Raw genomic sequence first — 16,510 nt, forward strand, 5'->3', positions numbered from 1 at the left:
TCAATAGCATATTGTTATAGAGTAAGGAGGAGGAGGAGGAGAAGGGGAGGAGGGAGAAGGGACGAAGGGAGGGGGAGAGGGAGAAGGAGAAAAAGGAGGAGGAGGAGAGGAAGAAAAAAGTTGTGTAAGAGAGGGATAGAGTAAGAATATATATCTATATTTGCTTGTATATCTCAAAGGTATGAACTAATAAAAGACGCAAATGTGTAAAAACGAAGTGATCAAAAACAGGCAAAAGTGATACTTCTCCATGTTACCCTTTAAATATTATTTTTTTGAACCATATGAAAATATCACCTACTCAAAAAGTGTAATGCCTAACTAACATGCCAACAGATGATTAAAATAATTACCATATTTTAAAAACTAAAAAGAATTGAAAACTGAGAGCCCTTGAAAATGCCATCATGGAGATGAAAGATCTATGGGTAGATTTTGTGTTTCCTACCCTTTTTATGATTTCTTTCTATGACATGGCTGTTTTCACAATGGCAGTTTCCTTGGAAGTGTCCTCCACATCATTTCTCCTGACCAGCAAAAAGACTGATTCGTAAACTCCGGAGCCTTTACCACAGGCAGAGAAGGAGCTTAAAAGCTGATGTAAGCTTGTTGTTCTCACATTTAACAATTCACCCAAGCACAGTGTAGTACCTTCCTTTTGAAAGTATGCATTCATATCTATATAGCAACAATATGCGAGTACAGAAAAGAACCAGAGGAAATAGGTTTGCATCAAAAGCATAAGGAAAATACACAAAGGAGCTGTAACTGTCTCAAGAAAGATCCATAAAATCAATTTCAACAATACGAATGTGTCAAAAACAGGTAACTGAAGCCAATGTGCTTTCCCCATAAAAGAGATGGAGAAGGCTTTCTCCCTTGGGGAAACCTTTCCCGCCAAACCACCCCAACTGATGGCAACAGATACACCAAATCTGCCAGCACTAAGAAATGAAAGACAAACACAGGAGACATTCAAAAGCAATCAAGCATTTGAAAGAAATAAGAAGGAATGAATGAGTTGGTTCTGACAAAATTTAAAACACTAAAGTAAGTAAATAAATTTGGAAATAAAGTAATGGAAAACATCACATAGTAGCAAAGTTATATTGAGGGCACCTTAAGATATATTTTCTTAAAATTCTTATCCAGATCACAAAATGACAGTATTATATTTTCAACTGGATGGAGCTGTTTTATTAAACATACAGATCCCCATTTTATAGAAGGAAAACTGTGGCTTGGAGAAGTGAGGTAGATTGCCTACAATCAGCTGTAACAGTCAACAGTGGACCTGGGATTTCTGGTGCCAGAAATAAAAAGAGCAAAGACAACAAAAAGCTAATACTTCTTGATGTCTTCCTAAGTGCCAAGCTGTTTGCCTGCACTATTTCATTCTCTCCTTGCAACAACGTGTAATGTCAGTGCCATTATCATCCTCATTTTAAGATAAGGAAATTAGAACTTGGAAAAGTTAGGCAAACTTAACCTCCTCACTCAACTGCCAAGTGGCAAGGCCAAAATTCGAACGTGAGCCTGAACTCATGCTTATTTTAGGGACCATAAAGCCGGAGGGGCTAGGCTCTGGGGACAGACTTCCTGAACGTGAATCCTGGCTCTACCCACTGTGAGCAGAGCCACCTTAGGCCAATTACTGAACTTTCCTGTGCCCCTGTCTCAGTTAACTCATCTACAACATGAGAACGATACTGGTTCTTACTTCATAGTGTTCTAATAAGAATGGAATGAGTTAATATGAAAAAAGCACTCAGAAATGTTCCTGCACACAATATCCTATATGATCACACATGGTAACTACTATGAAGATGATTGTTATTGTTGTATCTTTAGCGCTTTTGACTCTCCAGCACCACAGAATAATGAATGCTTCTGAGGTTTCTCTTAACTATTAGGAAGTTTCATCCAGTTTCAATAAGTTTAACAAAAAGAAAGTTTGCCATATATTTTAGAAAGGTTTTTCCTAAAAACATTTATGGGATTAAGGGAATCTGCCTTAATTATCCCAAAAAGTCATTATAAGGAACAATGAGGTTAGATAAATAAGCTGCCATTGTTTGTGAGAACATTATTTGACTCACACTAGTGAGAACCATGTACCAACAATGTGATTACATTTCCCTTGTACTTCTGATCACCAAAGGATTTGCAATCAATATTAATTCTTTTTAAAAAGAAGCAACCAGATCCAAACACCCAAATTCTCTTAGAGCTTACCTTTGCTCTTTGCTATTAAATTTTTTTTTCACCATGTTAATCCGAAAAGTAAAATACCATAGTAATCCAAGGTTCATCCATATTGAGTTTAGATGCAGAAAAGAATTGGAGCCCCTCTAGTGTGATTTCCAAAGCATAGGTTACTACCTTATGTAAATTCTAAACAAAAGAATAAATACTTAGCTTGGGGATAATGACAATATTTTTAAAGAAATATCCCATCACATGATTATGTAAACATTCAACCAAGATGTTTTCCCCAAATTTAGAGACACGTTGAAAATAAGTAGACTTTACCAAATTCCAAATGGTCCAATTTCCCGCTGGACCATTTCTTCATGTTTGCATAGATTGATGTTTTTTAACTAACTGACTTTGGATAGCAGTTGCATTCTCTGTGCATAAAAACACTTTCTTATTTCCTGTTCACTTTGTGTTAGACACACTTCTCTGTTTCACCACACTGGAAAATGAAGTTGGAACACATATTTTCAGAGACAATGTAGACACCACAAAGAAATGAGGGAGGGAGGAATCAGTCCTACTGCCACTGAATGGGGAAACAATATGAATTTGCTGCAGACACACTCCTACGGAAGAAAAAATTAAGCCTATTGTTTGCCCATTTTCAACTAAACCTGTAGGAGGAATGAAACATGTTTTTTTCAATGACTCAACAGGAGAGAGGCAAAGGAAACTATTTTAAGTCTATAATATGTTATTAACCTTTTGTGACAAGAATGTCTTTGCACTTTACAATGTGGGAAGAGGACACGTTAGAAAGGTATATGCAGTGGTATACGTCAGCAATGGGACAAGGAAGGTTTTTCAGTGTTGCATGTATTTCCCTGTGTTCTCTTTTAGGTATCTCACCCACTCTGTCTCATTGCAAGTGCCCGTCCTTACAACGAGAGGACAGGTGCAGACTGTGGACAGGAGAGGCCACAGAAGGGGCCTTGGAAGTCTTCCTTATCCAATCGGCAAACCACAACATGGTGAGGAAGGGTGCTGACACTGGTTGTGAAAAAAAAAAAATTAGAAAAGGTGAATAAAACAGAAACCAAAATTTTTAAAACACACTAAAGGACTAAAAATCTGCATAAAATAATATGAAAAGGGTTGTGTTCAAGGCAATTCAGCAAATACCGTCTGCCTACGAGGTGCCTTGCACTGTGCTAGGTGAGGGAGGTAATGTCCTTCGGGACATTCCCAAGTACATAGTCTTCCTGAAAACATTTTCCAGTTGCCAAATTCCTGATAGAATTGAATGATTAAGAAAGAAATATGTAATATCTGTAAAGATGAGGGGAACTGGAAAGAATCTGGACGACACATAAGTCATCCGCACAATAAAGGAGAGTCAGGGAGAGCAAAACCTGTTCAGGGAACCATAAATAGTCCAGGCGGAGCTAATGCCCAGGGGCCATGTGAAAATTGGAAAAAATGCTGGAGTCTTGAGTAAAGCTGGGTTCAAGTCCCACTGTAACACCAGCTGTACGGCTCTTATCAAGTCACATTATAGCTCCAGGCCCCAGCTCCCTCCTGCATAAGAGGTAATACTATCTATTGCCATGACACCTATCTCAAAAAATTATTGTGAGAGTTAAACTGGGCAATATATGTGAAAGATTTAGGGCTCTTCCTGGCACATGGCCATCCAGTTATACACATTATCAAACTGGAGAACAACGGCAGAAATTGAAAAAGAGCTGGAATTAGGTTGGGATTAGATAACCTAATTTAGCTACCAAAGAAGAAATAAAAAGAAATATGCAAAGATGCGCAATCTCTCTAGTAATCAAGGAAATGCTATAGTGAAATATAGTGAAATAACATATTTAGTTATCAGATTCTTAAAAAAAGGGAAAAGGGGTACTTGGTGGCTTAGTCGGTTAAGTGTCCAACTCTTCATTTCCACTCAGGTCATGATCTCGCGGTTTGTGAGTTCAAGCCCCATGTCTGCGCTGTCAGTGCAGAGCCTGCTTGGGATTCTCCCTCTCTCTGTCTCTCTGCCCCTCCCCCCACCACATGCATGTACTCTCTCAAAAAAAATAAACATTAAAAAAAGAAAAAGATATCCACTGTTTGCTAAGATGTAAGGAAATAAGCATTATCTTGCACAATCAGTAGGTGTATAGACTGACACAATCATTCAGAAGGACAAACTGACAGTAATGCACATGCCCTTCAACCCAGCAATTACACCACAGAAATCCTAATTCATGTGTTTGTACATATATTGCTATCACTTTAGTCCACACCGCCACTATCTGGCCTATTGCAATATACGTCTGTATCAGTCAGCTTTGCTGCAATAACAAACCACCCCAATATCTTCATAGCTTACAGTATCAAATGTGTATTTCTCACACTTGTGGTTATATGTGGTTATATAAGGGCTGAAAATTTGCTATGGGTTGTGGCTCTTCACAGGTCTTTTCATTCCAAGAACCCAGCCTGATTCTCTCATTGCAGGGAGAAGAACCATTTCATTCTGAAATGAACCATGCAATCTGATTTAAGGGCTTTAGTAGTTCATGTCTTCACACATTCCACTAAACCAGAGCCAGCTGTATGATCCAGCTTGACAACTGGGTGGATGGGTAATGGTGGGGAGAAGGGACACAGAGATACTTCCGTAGGGCGGCATTGCATACCAAATAGCAAGAAAGTAGGAATGTATAATCCTTGTTTATGGAAGAAAAGGGAGAAATTGACTATGCATAATCATAGATTCATACCCCTAACTGGTCTACTGGCTTCCACACTGCAGCCAGAGTGATCCAATTAAAACAGAAGTCTGATTTTATAACTCCTCTACTCAAAACATTCCAACAGCTACACATGTCACTCGGAGTAAAAAACCAGTCTTCATCATGGCCTAAAAGACCTGGATGGTTTGAGTTCTCTCCTCCAGCCCATTTCCCTTCTGATCATCCCCTATCAAAACTCGTCTTTAGCCACACTTGCTTCCCACCTATCTCAGGGCCTTTGTACATCCTGCCTAAAGTACTCTGCATTCAGATATGCCCTGGCCTAGCATCCCCGCATCCTTTAGGCTTCATTCAAATGGCAACTTAAAAGTAGATAACTGGTTACCTGAATCTATACATGTAATAAAACTGCACAGAACTGTACACAAATACACCCACACAGTGAGTACACGTAAAAACTGGGAGAATTTGAATGAGGCCTATAGACTACACCACTATCATTTTCTTCATTTTGATATGACACTATACTCATGCAAGATATTACCATGGAGAAATCTGGGTAAGGTATTATTTGTACTACTTTGCAACTTCCAGTGAGTCTATAATTATCTCAAAATTCAAAGTTTTTCTTAAATGAGAAAAAATAGGTCATTAACCACCGTGTATAAAATGACACCCTCCTACTATATATCCCTTTATTCTGTCTATTCCACTTCACTGTCCTTATGAGCTGACAGATTTACATGGTTTGATATAGGTCATATAGTTACTTGATTACTGTCTGTTTCCCCCACTAGAAAATAAATCCATGGCAGCAAGACCTTTGTTTTGTTTACCGTTGATTCCCTGGCACCAAGAAGAATTCCTGGCATGTAGTAGGTACTCAATAAACATCTATTAAAAAGAATAAATGTGCCCAGTACTCAAAATTAGAAACTACCTAAATGCTCATAAATGGGGATAATTAGTTAAGTTTTGATATATGCCGAATACTCTATGGCAATTTAGAGAATGAAGTAGATCCCTATATACTCACATGGAAAGAACACCATGATATATTGCTAAGGGAAAAAAACAAGTTCTATAAAACTGGCACAAGATGATCCCTCCCAATTAGTAAAGCAGAAAATCATAATACCTTAGAGCAGGGATTCTAAGTGCACATCCTCATTCCACTCTTCATTTGCTGGGTGGCCTTGGATAAGTTATTTCATCTCACTGGCCTCAACTTCCACATCTGCAAAATCAAAATAACGCTGCAGGGATTAAATGAGTAAAGACCATGACATGGTATAATACAGCTCTAGTTCTTAGCATACTGTAAACATTTAAAAGTTAGTTATGATTATCGTTTATGTACAAAGTCCTATACAACTATCCGATAAGTGTTTTAAATCCAGAGAGAAACATCAAGAATGAAACAGAAAAGTGTTAGCAGCAGTGACCTCTAGGGAGAGGGAAGGGAAGAGATGTGGGATGCGATGAATTGGTTTTTTTTGTTTTGTTTGTTTTTTTGTTTTTGCTTTTGTTTTTAATTAAAAACCACACATCCGAGGGGTCAAATAAAAATCATTTTAAATTACATACGCTATGCTTTCTTCCATAACTGATGGATAATCAAGGATTAACTACAGCTGCTTCACCTAAATTTGCAGTGGGGGGTGCAGAGCCCAGGAGCCCACACACAGGGCTGAGGCTGCCGGTCCCCGGGGCCCTGCCCAGCACTCCTAATTGCTGAGCAACACTGACGTGGGCGCTGGTGCCCAAGGTGTGCTGAAGGGCAGGAGTATGAGTACCTGCTCCTCTCTCTCTCTGTTCTTCACCCATTAGCCACTCTATTAAATGGGGCCTCACACTATGGAAAATTGTTTCCAACTCAGAGAATTCTGCTAAGACTCTGCCACTTGCTGGCTTCCAGCTGGTGGGTCAGTTAATATCTTGTCTCATTTTCTCCAGGTTTTATTTTGTCTTTTGACAAAAACATCTCTTCTCTGCAGCTCAGCACGGCTTTAGCTTGTTACTCAGTTATGCTAAATTTATTTTTCCTGGTGCATGTTTGTTATTCACCTTCCTCATCTCCCTTCATCCTGCTTTTACCTTTGTCTTTTTTAGCTTTTATTTTAAATCATACATTTTTATGTTTAATCATTTTTGTTTCTCTGCTAATCAGCCTCTGTCTCATCATTACTTTTTATTTACCATTATTTAAAAATATCATAATTTTGGGGGCGCCTGGGTGGCTCAGTCAGTTAAGCGTCCAACTTCAGCTCAGGTCATGATCTCACGGTTTGTGAGTTTGAGCCCCGCGTCAGGCTCTGTGCTGACAGCTCAGAGCCTGGAACCTGCTTCGGATTCTGTGTCTCCCTCTCTCACTGCCCCTCCCCTGCTCATGCTCTGTATCTCTCTGTCTCAAAATAAATAAAAACATTTAAAAAATTAAATAAAAAAAGATCGTAATTTTGTCATGCTCTTTAACTTTTATTATTACTTTGTTTTAAAATTCAATAAACCCTATAAAAAACTTCATGCTTATTTCTTTTAGGTTGTTCTTTATTTAGGTTTGTAAAATCTTTTATCTCGTTTTTAATATAATCCTTATTTGTTTTGCATTTTGTGGAAAATTCAATCGAATTTTTCTCTTCTCCTTTCTTAATTTAAAAAATGTTTATTTATTTATTCTTTTGAGAGACAGAGATAGAAAGCGAGCAGTGGGAGGGGCAGAAGGAGAGGGACAAAGAGAATCCCAAGCAGCCTCCGCAACTATCAGCATAGAGCCCTACTTGGGGCTCGAACCCACAAACCGTGAGATAATAACCTGAACTGAAACTGCTTAACCAACTGAACCACCCAGGTGCCCCACTCCTTTCTTAAATTTTAATTCAATTTCATGTCATGATTTGCCTTTATGATGGCAGGTTGACAGCACAGGCAAAGTGGTGGTAATACAGACAAACACACCATGCTACCAGGACAATTGGAGGTCTATGATCCTTCAGCTGTCCCTGGAGCCACCCCTGTAGTTCTATCACCTTCTTCACCCCTACTTAGCAAAAGGCGTCCTTCTGTAATATTTGTTTTCTAAATATATTCCTCCATGGTCATCATGATAGAGTGTGTACTGTCCCAACTCTCTGTGAGGAGCTCACCATTCTAAAATTCAGAGTTTGACCATAATCTAAGAAGCCCAAATTGGGCAAGAGATTATAGTAAGAGAAGGTGGCTTCATCAACATGCCTGGACTGAGCGTGGCTAACCCACCCACAGATTTCTATCAAAGACACCAAAGCACAGCGACCATAATCAGACTTCTACAACACCACTTCTACGTCAGCCTGATTCTGATAACTTATTTCTAGCTTAGTCTTCGCCCTTCCCGGCAGACCTCTAGAAGGAGCCTCCAATGTATTAGTTTCTTCATTATCTTCCCTCATTATGAGACATAAGCTCAAAAAAACTGAGTTGATCCTTGATAGAGTGGGGAGAGAGGAGGGTTTTTTGTTTTGTTTTGTCTTAATTGAGTCAGCTCTGCTTTAACTGGGTAACATCATAAACATACAGTAAAATCATTAAGTAGTATGGTCTACTTAGGTTATCAAAACTGAATGCAGAGATGATGCTCCTTCAACTTAAGAGATTTATATGATCCACAAAATGTCTCAAACTACAGTGAAACAGCTCAGTTTGGGTTTCTCCTTCCCTATTTCACTCTCCCAAAGAGAAACACAAAGCTATATGAGAAAAGAACCTAGTTCGTGTTCTGGGCTTGGGCCATAACATTGATTTTTCTAATTTCCTGCACTTTTCTCTCATTATGCCTCTTGTTTATTCTTTTTGGACCCTTTCCCTGTGGACCCAGCCTGCTGTTGCACAATCCCCATGATTCTATCCACCCTCTACCAACAGTCCTAGGAAATAACATTAGCCAAGTATCCTGACTGAAGATCCAAATCATCAGACCATTCCCAGTCACTACCCACACCCATCCATGACAGCTCTCTTCAATCGACTCACTCTCTAATGAAGGCCCTTCTGGTCAGGTATCTTCCAAGATCTGTCCACCTGGGCCATAACCCGGCTCATTTAAATTTGGTCTGTTCAACCAGCAACTGCAACTTTTTTTAACATTTATGTATTTATTTTGAGGGGTGGGAGGGCAAGGAAGAGAGGGAGAGAAAGAATCCCAAGCAGGCTCTGCACTATCAGCACAGAGCCCAACGTGGGGCTTGATCTTATGAGCTGTGGGATCATGACCTGAGCCAAAATCAAGAGTCAGACGCTTACCTGACTGAGCTACCCAGGTGCCCCTCAACTGCAACTTTAACCTACTAAGCTGCATAATAATGCCAGTGTGTACATTTCCTTATCATCAGTAAAACTACAACTAAGTGAATGTAAATCCCTAGGGAATAAATTGCAAAGGAATTCAATGACAAAGATCTTCATAGGTTAGTTTTTCTAATCCACTTTAATAATAGATACCTGCTGCAAGAGACACGTGGTTCAGAAATCCATTTGCTGTATTCAGTGTTTAGGTTTCTCTCTTTTTTTTTCCTAGCCATACAGGGGAGAGATCTGGAGTAAAAAGGCCACTCTGCTGGCTGTCTGCTTCAGAGATCACCTGCTGTGCAGTTCACACTCCAGAAATGTGTCCATTTAGCCCAATTTTTCAGTTCCCTGATAAGCCATACACACCTGCTGGGCCATATGTGCAAAGGAAGAGAAAGCTGTGCCATTATCTTTTCCTAATACTTTGTTTCATTTCACTTCAGACTCTGACAGGAAAGCATTTATTAAATAAAAGGCATAAGCGCATTCCAGAAAATTATAAATGTTTAAGTTTATGATGTTAGAAGAACTCGTTAAAAAGAGCCTAATCATGATTTCCAACAGGGTTTCCAGAAAATACATTCTTGAAGCTCCCCAAAATTTACCAAGTTGTTCAGATTCAGGGAAGTGATCATGGTCTTGCATGGCAGAGTATAAATTGATTGTCATGATTCTGAGATTCACAGAAAGCTTCTGCCAAAATCCCAGAGCAGAAATAAATATATCAATTGCTGCCAAACCATGAAAACAAAATAGTAAATCAACTTGGAGACAGAAACTAGCTATAAATGAAAGGAAGAATTTGAAGATGTCTTCCAGGGTCAGATAGGATACCATTTTTTTTTAATTTTTTATTTTTTTTTAATAGAGAGACAGAGCACAAGCAGGGGAGGGGAAGAGAGAGAGGGAGACACAGAATCTGAGCTGTCAGCCCAGAGCCCGATGTGGGCCTCAAACTCATGGACCATGAGATATGACCTGAGCCAAAGTCGGACACTAACTGACTGAGCCACCCAGGCGCCCCAGACGTAATACCATTTAGAAAGTATAACCAACACCAAATTATACCTATATTTAATACAAAATGTCCTCCAAAGTTCTGAGAAACATTAGCTCAGTAACTTCTGCTGTTGTTCATAAAAGTAGGTATTATTGGTCATACAAATGGAATAATCCAACATAGAAATGGGGGGAAATGTATGCCTAAAGATGTTCTTCTCAGTTTTATTCACAATATTGTTTATCTGAAGCCATCTAAATGATCTAAAATTGTGAAATGATTAATTAGTAAGTGAAATGATAAATATCAAATATACAGTGGAATAATTTTCTACATTGAAAATTATTTTTGGGATGCCTGGGGGCTCAGTTGGTTAGGCATCCAACTTCAGCTCAAGTCATGATCTTGCGTCTGGCCAGTTCAAGCCCCACGTCAGGCTCTGTGCTGACAGCTTGGAGCCTGCATCAGATTCTGTGTCTCACTTTCTCTCTGCCCCTCCCCCACTCACGCTTTCTCTCAAAAATAAACATTGAAAAAAAGAAAATTATTTTTATAAATAGTTTATTATAACACGTGGAAATGATTTTTTATAATAATTTTATTTTTTTAATTTTTTTTAACATTTATTCATTTTTTGAGAGACAGAGAGAGAGACAGAGCATGAGTGGGGGAAGGGCAGAGAGAAGCATGACACAGAATCTGAAGCAGGCTCCAGGCTCTGAACTGACAGCACAGAGCCCAACGTGGAGATTGAACTCACAGACCATGAGATCATGACCTGAGCCAAAGTCTGACACTTAACCGACTGAGCCACCCAGGTGTCCCTATAATAATTTTAATTGGAAAAAGTCAGGATAAAAAATTGAATAAGCATTGCACAGAGGACTCCCATTAGATTCAACAAAAACCGACCATCAACAAGGCATATCATAGTCAAATTCACAAAATACTCAGGCAAGGAGAGAATCATGAAAGCAGCAAGGGATAAAAAGTCCTGAACCTACAAGGGAAGACAGATCAGGTTTGCAGCAGACCTATCCACAGAAACTTGGCAGGCCAGAAAGGAGTGGCAGGATATATTCAATGTGCTGAATCAGAAAAATATGCAATCAAGAATTCTTTATCCAGCAAGGCTGTCATTCAAAATAGGAGAGATTAAAAGTTTCCCAGACAAAACTTAAAGGAGTTTGTGACCACTAAACCAGCCCTGCAAGAAATTTTAAGGGGGACCCTCTGAGGGCAGAAAAGACAAAAATACATACATACATACATATATCAACACCAAAAATTGAATAAGCATTATATATAAAATGATGAAGATTAAAAAAGAAATTTTTATAACAGACACATCCACAGTTAGGTATGGAAACTTAGATGACATTTCACTTGTCTATGTAACATGATGTTGATGAAGATTTATTTTCCTTTGCCCTAAAATTAACAATCAGGATCCAAAATTTAGAACAAACGTATTAATTAAATAAGACGTCCGAAGCAGATCAAAAACAATAAACCCAAACACAAGCTCAGGGTTGATTAAACAGAAGCTGAGCTGGTTCTGACATTCAACGTTCACCCCATCACTATTTTATCTAAGTCAAATAGACAGTCAAGAGAAAGGAAAAGAAATAAAGAGACGACCCAGGTTATTAGGATGAATTATTCAAGGTGAATGGGGTTTCTGAACCCTGAAGCCAAGTGAAAGGGAATTCCCAGAGAATCACTTGCCTCGGAAAGGAAGTTATCATCTGGGTGTTTCTGGGGCCGTAGAATCTATGGATTCATGCTGATCTTACCACTGGAGTGAAACAATGACTTCTTGAGGGAGCGTGATGTATTTGGGGGCATACATGAACTTAGACACTCTGGCCTACTTCTGGACTACACATTTCCAAAGCAAGGAGGCATGCCATAGCACTGGTTCCCACAAAGCAAAGACAGACATAGTGTGACTGAGATGAAGATGGCCAGCAACCTGACACTCAGTCCTCACGCACCCTCAAGAGGCACAGAGAACCGCAGTAGAGGTTTCCAGGAGTGATATGTGATAAAGCACATAGGTGACAATAGAACTAGAAGGTATTTTTAGAAAAATCAAACAAAAACTCTTAGAACTATAAAATTACTTGTTGATTATCTCTCACTGAACTGGAGATAAGTTGGTAGAGAATACCCAGACAGAAACAAAAAGAGAGAAAAAAAGGGAAAAACAACAAACTGGGCGTATTCCTATGAGATAGAGTGAAAGTACTAGTAATGATTAATACTGTACCTATTTAAAGACATAGAATCTAACCATAAGAGACTCTTAACTACAGAGAATAAACTGAGGATTGACGGAGGGAGGTGGGTGGAGGGATGGGCTAAAAAGGATGATGCGTATTAAGGAGGGCACTTGTTATGTTGAGCACTGGGTGTTATATGTAAGTGATCAATCACTAAATTATACTCCTGAAACCAGTATTACACTATATCCTAACTAATCAGGATTTAAAAATTTGAAGGAAAAAAAAGAGCACACAGGTGGAGACATGAGCTGTGAAGCTGCCAGATTCCCCACTAGCAAAAGAGGTTGGCACCACAGCTCCCAAAGGAGCCCAAAGATGCCCCTTTCTTGGGGTGCCTGGGTGGCTCAGTCGGTAAAGCGTCCGACTTCAGCTCAGGTCATGATCTCGCGGTCCATGAGACAGGTCTGTGCGGACAGCTCAGAGCCTGGAGCCTGCTTGGGATTCTGTGTCTCCCTCTCTCTCCACCTCTCCCCCACTTGCACTCTGTCTCTGTCTCTCAAAAATGAATAAACGTTAAAAAAAAAAAAAGATGCCCCTTTCCTTCGAAGCCAAACACCTCCCCAAGAAAACAGTACCCACCATCTCTAGAGAAACTGACCCCTGAATGGAAGTGACTAGTAGTGGAGAGAACCAGACTGAGCCACTGCCAGACTGGGCTGCCCTCCCAACAGAACATATTTAAGAACTCAATTTCTCCTACACCTTCTCCTGGCTCACCCAATACACCTGAGAAACCAGTCAGAAACCCAAGAAAGGGAAGGAGAGGTGGTGACCCAGAGGCAAATCATGTCCCTCCCATCCTATCTCTACTCCCTACTGGGGTAGGGGAGGAGTCTTTAGGGCCTAAACCTGTATGGTGCTGAAGGAAGAGAAGGAGATATTTATGGAATTGAAAATGAGATCAATGCTTCACCCTGGGCCATGCAGAATGTTGAATAATGGAAAGTGACTGGAAAATATGGGATAGGAACAAGGTGTTGATAAGCAATGTAGATAAGGAATTCATCATGACACAGAAGTATTGGAGAAAATAAAATCACTTATATTTGTAGCCCACCAAGTTTACAGTATTCAATAAACTAGTCATGTTTTTAAATGTGCTATCATGATCATGCGGCAGGGGGGGGGGTTTGTATTTGTTTCTGTTTGTTGGTTTTCAAACTCTATAGTTAATCACTTTTAATTTGGTCAGATAAAAAACAATTTTTGATTCAGGATATATAAATTCTTTCCTTTTTAATATATTTTTTAAAATTTTTATTTCTGAGGGAGAACGATTGAGTGTGGGAGGAGCAGAGGGAGAGGGAGAATCTTAAGCTGGCTCAGCACTGAGTGTGGAGCTCTATCCCACAACTCTGGGAACATGACCTGAGCCAAAATCAAGACTCGACAGCTCAACCAACTGAGCCATCTAGGTGCCCCAGTATTTTATTTTTAAGTAATCTCTACACTCAACATGGGGCTTGAACCCACAACCCTGAGATCAAGAGCTGCATGCTCCTCTGACTGAGCCAGCCACATTCCCTAGGGATATATAAATTCTTAAGTCCCAGGGCCCCTTTATCTGTTCCTATTATTAGGGACTTATATATTTTATGAACAGGTCTAATTTTCCCCATTAAACTGATGGCTATTTGAGTGCAGAATTTAAGTCTGATGTATCTTTTTATCCCCTAAGTGTAACACAGTACCATGCATATAGAAGGTACTCAGTAAATATTAATGGAATGAGCTATTTGTTCATGTATTTTACTGCTAAAGTAAGTATATGAGAAAGTTGCTTACACATTTATTCATGAAGAGTGATCTGAGTGATGGGTCATTTAGTTCTGGAATTACACTTTGGAGACCTATATGGGTCTTCCCTCCTAGGGGAACAGTGGTTAACTAATGCAGTTGTATGAAATATTAACAATCCAATCTAATACATATGCCTTCCAGTTTACTGTAAATTGAGAAAAATGTACCAACTTATTTTAAATTGGGAAAACGTTCAAGTTCAAGGCAATTATCTCTATTTTCAACTTCTCAAAAATAATTCATGTGATGCTGAAACTTGAAAGTGTTATTCACCCTTAGTTATCCTATAATGGATAACTATTGATATGAGAAAGTGTCCTATATTATAAATTATTATTCATATTGCATGTGTCCAAATTAAATTCAAACTTGAGGAAATTAGGTTAGTTTCCAAATCTCTTAGGTAGTGAATTACATTTATTAAAGTTGACCAAGTACAGTCAGCCAAATAGTTGTATGCATATAGACAGCCTGAAAGTCATATGTAGGTTATGTTATGCAATATTTTATTAAAATTTCTGAATGGAAATTCTATAAAACATAATAATTAAGGCCAAAGTGTTATTTTTAATGCACAGTGTAAAAACTATTTCATAATTCCATATTTTAACAACAAAGAAAATTATTCAAAGTCTACAACCAGAGAAAAGCTTCCCCAGACTAAAATCTACCAGGAAAATTAATATATAAACATCATTTTTTCTCACAATTGTTTGCTCCATGGATATTTTAAATATCCATTTTTAACTAGTTCTCTCCTAACAACATACATGTAAAATGACTTATGTGGTTACAAATATTATTATACGTATAAAGAGATAAACTTGGCCTTAAGAAGCATAAGTTATAGATGTTGTATCATCACTTAATTAGTGAAAATACCAAAAGTCTAAGTCCCAAATTAGAAACTCAATTCATAATTGTAATAGAATGGTACTATATGAATGCAATTAAATGTAAAATGTAATTTTTTGTACCCTGTTTCTCCTTAAAAATATATTTGGGGCACCTAGGTGGCTCAGTCTGTTGAGCAGCCGACTTCAGCTCAGGTCATTATCTCACTGCTTGTGAGTTTGAGCCCTGCATCAGGCTCTGTGCTGACAGCTCAGAGCCTGGAGCCTGCTTCAGATTCTGTCTCCATCTCTCTGCCCCTCCCCTGCTCAAGCTCTGTCTGTCTGTCTCTCTCTCTCTCAAATATAAAAAAAATAAAATATATAAAATATATATGTAGGTATGTATATATTTGATCACTAAGCAATGATAAATACAACTTTTTTTAAGGATGAAAAAATTTAAACATGTGAAAAATCGTTCCATATACATATATGCAAATTACACATATGACGTGTGTGTGTGTGTGTGTGTGTGTGTACATATATTTAAAGTCAGCAACCCTAAAGTAAAATTGAGCCATCCTAGGAGTGCCTGGTGGCTCAGTTGGTTAAGCATCCAACTCTTGATTTCAGCTCAGGCCATGATCTCATGGTTTGTGTGTTCGAGCCTCACATCAGGCTCTGCGCTGACAGTGCGGGGCCTGCTTGGGATTCTCTCTCCCTCCCTCTCTCTGTGCCCCTCCCCCACACACTGTCCCTCTCTCTCTCAAAATAAATAAATAAACCTTAAAAAATATTGAGCCATTCCTATCTGAATGTTTAAGAATAATTATAACCTAAAGCAAAATAAATGTCTTCTACAGTAAAAGAAAAAACAAAAAAGAAGTCAGTGTAGTTGCTATGATTGGGTTTCAAATCTTGCTCGACACTTCCTGGCAGCTAAAAAGAGAGCAAAATGTAATGGTCTGTTATTTAACCTCTGGAGTGGAATTATGACAGTACTCTCTTCAAAGACACATTGTGAAAATATCCTGAGAAAATGTAGGTGAAGTGTTTGGCATAGCATGGTGCATAGGAGATGTGTATTCTCCAGTATTACTACCTAGAAGGAAAAGACAAATGAAGTTTTTCATGAAAGATCTAGTTAACGCCACTACCAAATCCTAAGGAAATTTTCCTACATGGATCATCATATCAGGGACTTAAATGAGTGACTTCATCAAACTTGACTGTGTACACCAGTAGAGTCTGAATTACGATAGTTTCTTTTTCCCAGGAATGCTCATTGTATTGGTGTCAGGCACAGTGCCTTCT

General features: G+C 38.8%; 1 long non-coding RNA gene across 1 annotated transcript; it reads right to left on the reverse strand.

Moving 5' to 3' along the window:
• Positions 1-2,219: 2,219 nt before the first annotated feature.
• On the reverse strand, positions 2,220-9,636 carry LOC109268593 (uncharacterized). Its single transcript, XR_002080704.2, has 4 exons — positions 9,429-9,636; positions 6,088-6,186; positions 3,142-3,249; positions 2,220-2,698 (listed from the first exon to the last, which is right to left on the reverse strand). It is a non-coding gene; the product is annotated as an uncharacterized LOC109268593 (long non-coding RNA).
• Positions 9,637-16,510: the final 6,874 nt, after the last annotated feature.

This window comes from Panthera pardus, unplaced genomic scaffold (assembly GCF_024362965.1).
Source record: "Panthera pardus isolate Hobbes unplaced genomic scaffold, ASM2436296v1 HiC_scaffold_6, whole genome shotgun sequence".
NCBI classification, from domain to species: domain Eukaryota; kingdom Metazoa; phylum Chordata; class Mammalia; order Carnivora; family Felidae; genus Panthera; species Panthera pardus.